Source organism: Calliopsis andreniformis, chromosome 11, assembly GCF_051401765.1.
Source record: "Calliopsis andreniformis isolate RMS-2024a chromosome 11, iyCalAndr_principal, whole genome shotgun sequence".
NCBI classification, from domain to species: Eukaryota; Metazoa; Arthropoda; class Insecta; order Hymenoptera; family Andrenidae; genus Calliopsis; species Calliopsis andreniformis.
Window position 1 is genome coordinate 14887851 of NC_135072.1, and position 11955 is coordinate 14899805.

An 11955-nucleotide genomic window follows, 5' to 3' on the forward strand; every position below is an offset into this window, starting at 1 on the left:
ATCTAATAGCTACGGTCTTAGACGTCAACGACAGAAGCATAAAATACAATAAAGATGCAACAGCTTTTCCTACGTATAAAACGAATAATTGCAACCAGTTTGAAAGTGATGGTCATTTCTACGTTCCGGGCAACCTAGGCTTCACTCTAACGCGTTGTTCCACCAGATTGAATAGTTAGGGCCTAAGAAGTGAACGCCAGCAGCATAAAATACAATATAAATACAACAGCTTTTCCATCACATAAAACGAATAATTGCAACCAGTGTGAAAGTAATGGGCATTTCTACGTTCCGGGCAACCTAGGCTTCACTCTATGGCGTTCTTCCACCACATCGAATAGCTACGGCCTCAGAAGTCAACGCCTGAAGCATAAAATACAATAAAAATACAACAGTCTTTCCATCCTATAACAGGAATAATTGCAACCCGTGTGAAAGTGATGGTCATTTGTACGTTCCGGGCAACCTAGGCTTCACTCTAGGGCGTTGCTCCACCAGATCGAATGGTTAGGGCCTTAGAAGTCAACGCCAGAATCATAAAATACAATAAAGATGCAACAGCTTTTCCATCGTATTAAACGAATAATTTCAACAAGTGTGAATGTTATGGTCATTTCTACATTCCGAGCAACCTAGGCTTCACTCTAGGGCGTTGATCCAACAGATTGAATAGTTAGGGCCTTAGCAGTCAACGCCCGAAGCAGAAAATACAATATAAATACAACAGTTTTTCCATCATATAACAGGAATAATTGCAACCAGTTTGAAGGTGATGGTCATTTCTACGTTCCGGGCAACCTAGGCTTCACTCTAGAGCGTTGCTCCACCAGATCGAATAGTTAGTGCCTTAGAAGTCAACGCCAGAAGCATAAAATACAATGTAAGTATAACAGTTTTTCCATCGTATAGAACGAATAATAGCAACCAGTGTGAAAGTTATGGTCACTTCTACGTTCCGGGCAACCTAGGCTTCACTCTAGGGCGTTGCTCCACCAGATCAAACAGCTAGGGCCTTAGAAGTCAACGCCCGAAGCATAAAATACAATATAAATATAACAGTTTTACCATCGTATAGAACGAATAATAGCAACCAGTGTGAAAGTTATCGTCATTTCTACTCTCCGGGCAACCTAGGATTCACCCTAGGGCGTTGCTCCAACAGATTGAATAGTTAGGACCTTAGAAGTCAACGCCCGATGCATAAAATACAAAATAAATAGAACAGTTTTTCCATCGTATAGAACGAATAATAGCATCCAGTGTGAACGTTATGGTCATTTCTACGTTCCGGGCAACCTAGGCTTCACCCTAGGCCGTTGTTCCACCAGATCGAATAGTTAGGGCCTAAGAAGGGAACGCCAGAAGCATAAAATACAATATAAATACAACAGTTTTTCCATCATATAAAACGAATAATTGCAACCAGTTTGAAAGTGATGGTCATTTCTACGTTCCGGGCAACATCGGCTTCACTCTAGGGCGTTGCTCCACCAGATCGAATAGTTAGTGCCTTAGAAGTCAACGCCAGAAGCATAAAATACACTATAAATACAACAGTTTTTCCATCGTATAAAACGAATAATTGCAACCAGTATGAAAGTTAGCGTCATTTCTACTTTCCGGGCAACCTAGGCTTCACCCTAGGGCGTTGCTCCAACAGATTGAATAGTTAGGGCCTTAGAAGTCAACGCCAGAAGCATATAATGCAATAAAAATACAACAGTTTTTCCATCGTATAAAAGGATTAATTGCAACCAGTTTGAAAGTGATGGTCATTTCAACGTTCCGGGCAACCTAGGCTTCACTCTAGGGCGTTGCTCCACCAGATCGAATGTTTAGGGCCTTAGAAGTCAACGCCAGAAGCATAAAATTCGATAAAGATGCAACAGTTTTTCCACCGTATAACAGGAATAACTGCAAACAGTGTGAAAGTATTGGTCATTCCTACGTTCCGGGTAACCTAGGCTCCACTCTAGGGCGTTGTTCCACCAGATCGAACAGCTAGGGCCTAAGAAGGCAACGCCAGAAGCATAAAATACAATATAAATATAACAGTTTTTCGATCGTATAGAACGAATAATAGCAACCAGTGTGAAAGTTAACGTCATTTCGACTTTCCGGGCAACCTAGGCTTCACCCTAGGGCGTTGCTCCAACAGATTGAATAGTTAGGGCCTTAGAAGTCTACGCCCGAAGCATAAAATACTATATAAATGCAACTGCTTTTCCATCGTATAAAACGAATAATTGCAACCAGTATGAAAGTTAAGGTCATTTCTACTTTCCGGGCAACCTAGGCTTCACCCTAGGGCGTTGCTTCAGCAGATTGAATAGTTAGGGCCTTAGAAGTCAACACCCGAAGCATAAAATACAAAATAAATAGAACAGTTTTTCCATCGTATAAAACTAATAATTTCAACCAGTGTGAAAGTAATGGGCATTTCTACGTTCCGGGCAACCTAGGCTTCACTCTAGGGCGTTGCTCCACCAGATCGAAGAGTTAGGGTCTAAGAAGTCAACACCGGAAGCATAAAATACAATATAAAAACAACAGCTTTTCCATCGTAGGAAACGAATAATTGCCACCTGTGTGAAGGTTATGGTCATATCGACGTTCCGGGCAACCTTGGCTCCACTGTAGGGTGTTGCTCCACCGGATCGAATAGCTACGGCCTTAAAAGTCAACGCCAGAGGCATAAAATTCAATATAAATACAACAGCGTTTCCATCGTATAAAACGAATAATTGCAAGCAGTGTGAAAGTTATGGACATTTCTACATTCCGAGCAACCTAGGCTTCACTCTAGGGCGTTGCTCCACCAGATCGAATAGTTAGTGCCTTAGAAGTCAACGCCAGAAGCATAAAATACAATGTAAGTATAACAGTTTTTCCATCGTATAGAACGAATAATAGCAACCAGTGTGAAAGTTATGGTCACTTCTACGTTCCGGGCAACCTAGGCTTCACTCTAGGGCGTTGCTCCACCAGATCAAACAGCTAGGGCCTTAGAAGTCAACGCCCGAAGCATAAAATACAATATAAATATAACAGTTTTACCATCGTATAGAACGAATAATAGCAACCAGTGTGAAAGTTATCGTCATTTCTACTCTCCGGGCAACCTAGGATTCACCCTAGGGCGTTGCTCCAACAGATTGAATAGTTAGGACCTTAGAAGTCAACGCCCGATGCATAAAATACAAAATAAATAGAACAGTTTTTCCATCGTATAGAACGAATAATAGCATCCAGTGTGAACGTTATGGTCATTTCTACGTTCCGGGCAACCTAGGCTTCACCCTAGGCCGTTGTTCCACCAGATCGAATAGTTAGGGCCTAAGAAGGGAACGCCAGAAGCATAAAATACAATATAAATACAACAGTTTTTCCATCATATAAAACGAATAATTGCAACCAGTTTGAAAGTGATGGTCATTTCTACGTTCCGGGCAACATCGGCTTCACTCTAGGGCGTTGCTCCACCAGATCGAATAGTTAGTGCCTTAGAAGTCAACGCCAGAAGCATAAAATACACTATAAATACAACAGTTTTTCCATCGTATAAAACGAATAATTGCAACCAGTATGAAAGTTAGCGTCATTTCTACTTTCCGGGCAACCTAGGCTTCACCCTAGGGCGTTGCTCCAACAGATTGAATAGTTAGGGCCTTAGAAGTCAACGCCAGAAGCATATAATGCAATAAAAATACAACAGTTTTTCCATCGTATAAAAGGATTAATTGCAACCAGTTTGAAAGTGATGGTCATTTCAACGTTCCGGGCAACCTAGGCTTCACTCTAGGGCGTTGCTCCACCAGATCGAATGTTTAGGGCCTTAGAAGTCAACGCCAGAAGCATAAAATTCGATAAAGATGCAACAGTTTTTCCACCGTATAACAGGAATAACTGCAAACAGTGTGAAAGTATTGGTCATTCCTACGTTCCGGGTAACCTAGGCTCCACTCTAGGGCGTTGTTCCACCAGATCGAACAGCTAGGGCCTAAGAAGGCAACGCCAGAAGCATAAAATACAATATAAATATAACAGTTTTTCGATCGTATAGAACGAATAATAGCAACCAGTGTGAAAGTTAACGTCATTTCGACTTTCCGGGCAACCTAGGCTTCACCCTAGGGCGTTGCTCCAACAGATTGAATAGTTAGGGCCTTAGAAGTCTACGCCCGAAGCATAAAATACTATATAAATGCAACTGCTTTTCCATCGTATAAAACGAATAATTGCAACCAGTATGAAAGTTAAGGTCATTTCTACTTTCCGGGCAACCTAGGCTTCACCCTAGGGCGTTGCTTCAGCAGATTGAATAGTTAGGGCCTTAGAAGTCAACACCCGAAGCATAAAATACAAAATAAATAGAACAGTTTTTCCATCGTATAAAACTAATAATTTCAACCAGTGTGAAAGTAATGGGCATTTCTACGTTCCGGGCAACCTAGGCTTCACTCTAGGGCGTTGCTCCACCAGATCGAAGAGTTAGGGTCTAAGAAGTCAACACCGGAAGCATAAAATACAATATAAAAACAACAGCTTTTCCATCGTAGGAAACGAATAATTGCCACCTGTGTGAAGGTTATGGTCATATCGACGTTCCGGGCAACCTTGGCTCCACTGTAGGGTGTTGCTCCACCGGATCGAATAGCTACGGCCTTAAAAGTCAACGCCAGAGGCATAAAATTCAATATAAATACAACAGCGTTTCCATCGTATAAAACGAATAATTGCAAGCAGTGTGAAAGTTATGGACATTTCTACATTCCGAGCAACCTAGGCTTCACTCTAGGGCGTTGCTCCACCAGATCGAATAGTTAGGTCCTTAGAAGTAAACGCCAGAAGCATAAAATACGATATAAATACAACAGCTTTTCCATCGTATAAAAGGATTAGTTGCAACCAGTTTGATAGTGATGGTCATTTCTCCTTTCCGGGCAACCTCGGCTTCACTCTAGGGCGTTGCTCCTCTAGATCGAACAGCTAGGGCCTTAGAAGTCAACGCCAGAAGCATAAAATACAATATAAATACAACAGTTTTTCCATCGTATAAAACGAATAATTGCAACCAGTGTGAAACTTATGGTCATTTCTACTTTCCGAGCTACCTAGGCTTCACCCTAGGGCGTTGCTCCAACAGATTGAATAGTTAGTGCCTTAGAAGTCAACGCCAGAAGCATAAAGTACAATATAAATACAACAGCTTTTCCATCGTATAAAACGAATAATTGCAACCAGTTTGAATGCGATGGTCATTTCTACGTTCCGGGCAACATAGGCTTCACTCTAGGGCGTTGCTCCACCAGATCGAATAGTTAGTGCCTTAGAAGTCAACGCCAGAATCATAAAATACAATGTAAATACAACAGCTTTTCCATCGTATAAAACGAATAATTGCTACCAGTATGGAAGTGATGGTCATTTCTACGTTTCGGGCAACCTAGGCCTCACTCTAGGGCGTTGTTCCACCAGATTGAATAGTTAGGGCCTATGAAATCAACGGCAGAAGCGTAAAATACAATATTAGTATAACAGTTTTTCCATCGTATAAAACGATTAATTTAAGCCGTTGTGAAAGTTATGGTCATTTCTACGTTCCGGGCAACCCAGGCGTCACTCTAGTGCGGTGCTCCACCACATCTAATAGCTACGGTCTTAGACGTCAACGACAGAAGCATAAAATACAATAAAGATGCAACAGCTTTTCCTACGTATAAAACGAATAATTGCAACCAGTTTGAAAGTGATGGTCATTTCTACGTTCCGGGCAACCTAGGCTTCACTCTAACGCGTTGTTCCACCAGATTGAATAGTTAGGGCCTAAGAAGTGAACGCCAGCAGCATAAAATACAATATAAATACAACAGCTTTTCCATCACATAAAACGAATAATTGCAACCAGTATGAAAGTTATGGTCATTTCTTCTTTCCGGGCAACCTAGGCTTCACTCTAGGTTGTTGCTCCAACAGATTGAATAGTTAGGGCCTTAGAAGTCAATGCCCGAAGCATAAAATGCAACAAAAATACAACAGTTTTTCCATCATGTAACAGGAATAATTGCAACCAGTTTGAAAGTGATGGTCATTTCTACATTCCGGGCAACATAGGCTTCACTCTAGGGCGTTGCTCCACTAGATCGAATAGTTAGTACCTTAGAAGTCAACGCCAGATGTATAAAATACAATATAAATACAACAGTTTTTCCATCGTATAAAACGAATAATTGCAACCAGTATGAAGGTTAACGTCATTTCTACTTTCCGGGCAACCTAGGCTTCACCCGAGGGCTTTGCTCCAACAGGTTGAATAGTTAGGGCCGTAGAAGTCAACGCCCGAACCACAAAATGCAAAAAAAATACAACAGTGTTACCATCATATGACAGAAATAATTGCAACCAGTTTGAAAGTGATGGCCAATTCTACGTTCCGGGCAACCTAGGCTTCACTCAATTGCGTTGTTCCACCAGATCGAATAGTTAGGGGCTAAGAAGTCAACGCCGGAAGCATTAAATACAATATAAATATAACAGTTTTTCCATCGCATAAAACGAATAATAGCAGCCAGTGTGAAAGTTATGGTCATTTCTAAGTTCCGGGCAACCTAGGCTTCACCCTAGGCCGTCGTTCCACCAGATCGAATAGTTAGGGCCTAAGAAGTCAACGCCAGAAGCATAAAATGCAATAAAAATACAACAGTTTTTCCATCGTATAACAGGACTAATTGCAACCAGTTTGAAAGTGATGGTCATTTCTCCTTTCCGGGCAACCTAGGCTTCACTCCAGGGCGTTTCTCCACTAGATCGAATAGCTAGGGTCTTAGAAGTCAACGCCAGGAGCATAAAATACAATATAAATACAACAGTTTTCCCATTGTATAAAACGAATAATTGCAACCAGTATGAAACTTATGGTCATTTATACTTTCCGAGCAACCTAGGCTTCACCCTAGGCCGTTGCTCCAACAGATGGAATAGTTAGGGCCTTAGAAGTCAACGCCCGAAGCATAAAATGCAATAAAAATACAACGGTGTTTCCATCATATAACAGGAATAATTGCAACCAGTTTGAAAGTGATGGCCAATTCTACGTTCCGCGCAACCTAGGCTTCACTCCAGGGCGTTGCTCCACCAGATCGAATAGTTACGGCCTAAGAAGTCAACGCCAGAAGCATAAAATACGATATAAATACAACAGCTTTTCCATCGTATAAAACGAATAATTGCAACCAGTGTGAAAGTAATGGTCATTTCTACGTTCCGAGCACCCTAGGCGACACTCTAGGGCGTTGCTACACCACATCTAATAGCTACGGCCATAGAAGCCAACGCCAGAGGCATAAAATACAATATAAATACAACAGCCGTTACACACTATAAAACGAATAATTGCAACCTGTGTGAAGGTTATGGTCATATCTACGTTCCGGGCAACCTAGGCTTCACTGTAGGGCGTTGCTCCACCAGATCGAAGTGTTAGGGACTAAGAAGTCAACGCCCGAAGCATAAAATACGATATAAATACAACAGTTTTTCCATCGTATAAAACGAATAATTGCTACCGGTGTGAAAGTTATGGTCTTTTCTACGTTCCGGACAACCTAGGCTTCACTCTAGGGCGTTGATCCAACAGATTGAATAGTTAGGGCCTTAGAAGTCAACGCCCGAAGCATAAAAAAAATATAAATATAACAGTTTTTCCATCATATATCAGGAATAATTGCAACCAGTTTGAAAGTGATGGCCATTTCTACGTTCCGGGCAACCTAGACTTCACTCTAGGGCGTTGCTCCACCAGATCGAATAGTTAGTGCCTTAGAAGTCAACGCCAGAAGCATAAAATACAATGTAAATACAACAGTCTTTCCATCGTATAAAACGAATAATTGCTACCAGTATGGAAGTGATGGTTATTTCTACGTTCCGGGCAACCTAGGCCTCACTCTAGGGCGTTGTTCCACCAGATTGAATAGCTAGGACCTATGAAATCAACGGCAGAAGCATAAAATACAATATAGATATAACAGTTTTTCCATCGTATAAAACGAATAATTTCAACCAGTGTGAATGTTATGGTCATTTCTACGTTCCGGGCAACCTAGGCTTCACCCTAGGCCGTTGTTCCACCAGATCGAATAGTTAGGGCCTAAGAAGGGAACGCCAGAAGCATAAAATACAATATAAATACAACAGTTTTTCCATCGTATAACAGGATTAATTGCAACCAGTTTGAAAGTGATGGTCATTTCTCCTTTCCGGGCAACCTAGGCTTCACTCTAGGGCGTTGCTCCACTAGATCGAATAGCTAGGGCCTTAGAAGTCAACGCCAGGAGCATAAAATACAATGTAAATACAACAGTTTTCCCATTGTATAAAACGAATAATTGAACCAGTATGAAACTTATGGTCATTTATACTTTCCGAGCAACCTAGGCTTCACCCTAGGCCGTTGCTCCAACAGATGGAATAGTTAGGGCCTTAGAAGTCAATTCCCGAAGCATAAAATGCAATAAAAATACAACAGTGTTTCCATCATATAACAGGAATAATTGCAACCAGTTTGAAAGTGATGGCCAATTCTACGTTCCGCGCAACCTAGGCTTCACTCCAGGGCGTTGCTCCACCAGATCGAATAGCTACGGCCTAAGAAGTCAACGCCAGAAGCATAAAACACGATATAAATACAACAGCTTTTCCATCGTATAAAACGAATAATTGCAACCAGTGTGAAAGTAATGGTCATTTCTACGTTCCGAGCACCCTAGGCGTTACTCTAGGGCGTTGCTCCACCACATCTAATAGCTACGGCCATAGAAGCCAACGCCAGAGGAATAAAATACAATATACATACAACAGCCGTTACACCGTATAAAACGAATAATTGCAACCTGTGTGAAGGTTATGGTCATATCTACGTTCCGGGCAACCTAGGCTTCACTGTAGGGCGTTGCTCCACCAGATCGAAGTGTTAGGGCCTAAGAAGTCAACGCCCGAAGCATAAAATACGATATAAATACAACAGCTTTTCCATCGTATAAAACGAATAATTGCAACCGGTGTGAAAGTTAACGTCATTTCGACTTTCCGGGCAACCTAGGCTTCACCCTAGGGCGTTGCTCCAACAGATTGAATAGTTAGGGCCTTAGAAGTCTACGCCCGAAGCATAAAATACTATATAAATGCAACTGCTTTTCCATCGTATAAAACGAATAATTGCAACCAGTATGAAAGTTAAGGTCATTTCTACTTTCCGGGCAACCTAGGCTTCACCCTAGGGCGTTGCTTCAGCAGATTGAATAGTTAGGGCCTTAGAAGTCAACACCCGAAGCATAAAATACAAAATAAATAGAACAGTTTTTCCATCGTATAAAACTAATAATTTCAACCAGTGTGAAAGTAATGGGCATTTCTACGTTCCGGGCAACCTAGGCTTCACTCTAGGGCGTTGCTCCACCAGATCGAAGAGTTAGGGTCTAAGAAGTCAACACCGGAAGCATAAAATACAATATAAAAACAACAGCTTTTCCATCGTAGGAAACGAATAATTGCCACCTGTGTGAAGGTTATGGTCATATCTACGTTCCGGGCAACCTTGGCTCCACTGTAGGGTGTTGCTCCACCGGATCGAATAGCTACGGCCTTAAAAGTCAACGCCAGAGGCATAAAATTCAATATAAATACAACAGCGTTTCCATCGTATAAAACGAATAATTGCAAGCAGTGTGAAAGTTATGGACATTTCTACATTCCGAGCAACCTAGGCTTCACTCTAGGGCGTTGCTCCACCAGATCGAATAGTTAGGTCCTTAGAAGTAAACGCCAGAAGCATAAAATACGATATAAATACAACAGCTTTTCCATCGTATAAAAGGATTAATTGCAACCAGTTTGATAGTGATGGTCATTTCTCCTTTCCGGGCAACCTCGGCTTCACTCTAGGGCGTTGCTCCACTAGAACGAACAGCTAGGGCCTTAGAAGTCAACGCCAGATGTATAAAATACAATATAAATACAACTGTTTTTCCATCGTATAAAACGAATAATTACAACCAGTATGAAACTTATGGTCATTTATACTTTCCGAGCAACCTAGGCTTCACCCTTGGGCGTTGCTCCAACGGATTGAATAGTTAGGGCCTTAGAAGTCAACGCCCGAACCATGAAATGCAAAAAAAATACAGCAGTGTTTCCATCATATAACAGGTATAATTGCAACCAGTTTGAAATTGATGGCCAATTCAACGTTCCGGCAACCTAGGCATCACACTATTGCGTTGCTGCACCAGATCGAATAGTTAGTGCCTTAGAAGTCAACGCCAGAAGCATAAAATGCAATATAAATACAACTGTTCATCCATCGTATAAAACGAATAATTGCAACCAGTATGAAACTTATGGACATTTCTACTTTCCGAGCAACCTAGGCTTCGCCCTAGGGCGCTGCTCCAACAGATTGAATAGTTAGGGCCTTAGAAGTCAACGCCCGAAGCAAAAAATTGCAATAAAAATACAACAGTGTATCCATCATATAACAGGAATAATTGCAACCAGTGTGAAGGTTATGGTCATTTCTACGTTCCGGGCAACCTAGGTTTCACTCTAGGGCGTTGCTCCACCAGATCAAACAGTTAGGGCCTTAGAAGCCAACGCCCGAAGCATTAAATACAAAATAAATAGAACAGTTTTTCCATAGTATAAAACGAATAATTGCTACCAGTGTAAAAGTTATGGTTATTTCTACGTTCCGGGCAACCTAGGCTTCACCCTAGGCCGTTGTTCCACCAGATCGAATAGTTAGGGCCTAAGAAGGGAACGCCAGAAGCATAAAATACAATATAAATACAACAGTTTTTCCATCATATAAAACGAATAATTGCAACCAGTTTGAAAGTGATGGTCATTTCTACGTTCCGGGCAACATCGGCTTCACTCTAGGGCGTTGCTCCACCAGATCGAATAGTTAGTGCCTTAGAAGTCAACGCCAGAAGCATAAAATACACTATAAATACAACAGTTTTTCCATCGTATAAAACGAATAATTGCAACCAGTATGAAAGTTAGCGTCATTTCTACTTTCCGGGCAACCTAGGCTTCACCCTAGGGCGTTGCTCCAACAGATTGAATAGTTAGGGCCTTAGAAGTCAACGCCGGAAGCATATAATGCAATAAAAATACAACAGTTTTTCCACCGTATAACAGGAATAACTGCAAACAGTGTGAAAGTATTGGTCATTCCTACGTTCCGGGTAACCTAGGCTCCACTCTAGGGCGTTGTTCCACCAGATCGAACAGCTAGGGCCTAAGAAGGCAACGCCAGAAGCATAAAATACAATATAAATATAACAGTTTTTCGATCGTATAGAACGAATAATAGCAACCAGTGTGAAAGTTAACGTCATTTCGACTTTCCGGGCAACCTAGGCTTCACCCTAGGGCGTTGCTCCAACAGATTGAATAGTTAGGGCCTTAGAAGTCTACGCCCGAAGCATAAAATACTATATAAATGCAACTGCTTTTCCATCGTATAAAACGAATAATTGCAACCAGTATGAAAGTTAAGGTCATTTCTACTTTCCGGGCAACCTAGGCTTCACCCTAGGGCGTTGCTTCAGCAGATTGAATAGTTAGGGCCTTAGAAGTCAACACCCGAAGCATAAAATACAAAATAAATAGAACAGTTTTTCCATCGTATAAAACTAATAATTTCAACCAGTGTGAAAGTAATGGGCATTTCTACGTTCCGGGCAACCTAGGCTTCACTCTAGGGCGTTGCTCCACCAGATCGAAGAGTTAGGGTCTAAGAAGTCAACACCGGAGGCATAAAATACAATATAAAAACAACAGCTTTTCCATCGTAGGAAACGAATAATTGCCACCTGTGTGAAGGTTATGGTCATATCTACGTTCCGGGCAACCTTGGCTCCACTGTAGGGTGTTGCTCCACCGGATCGA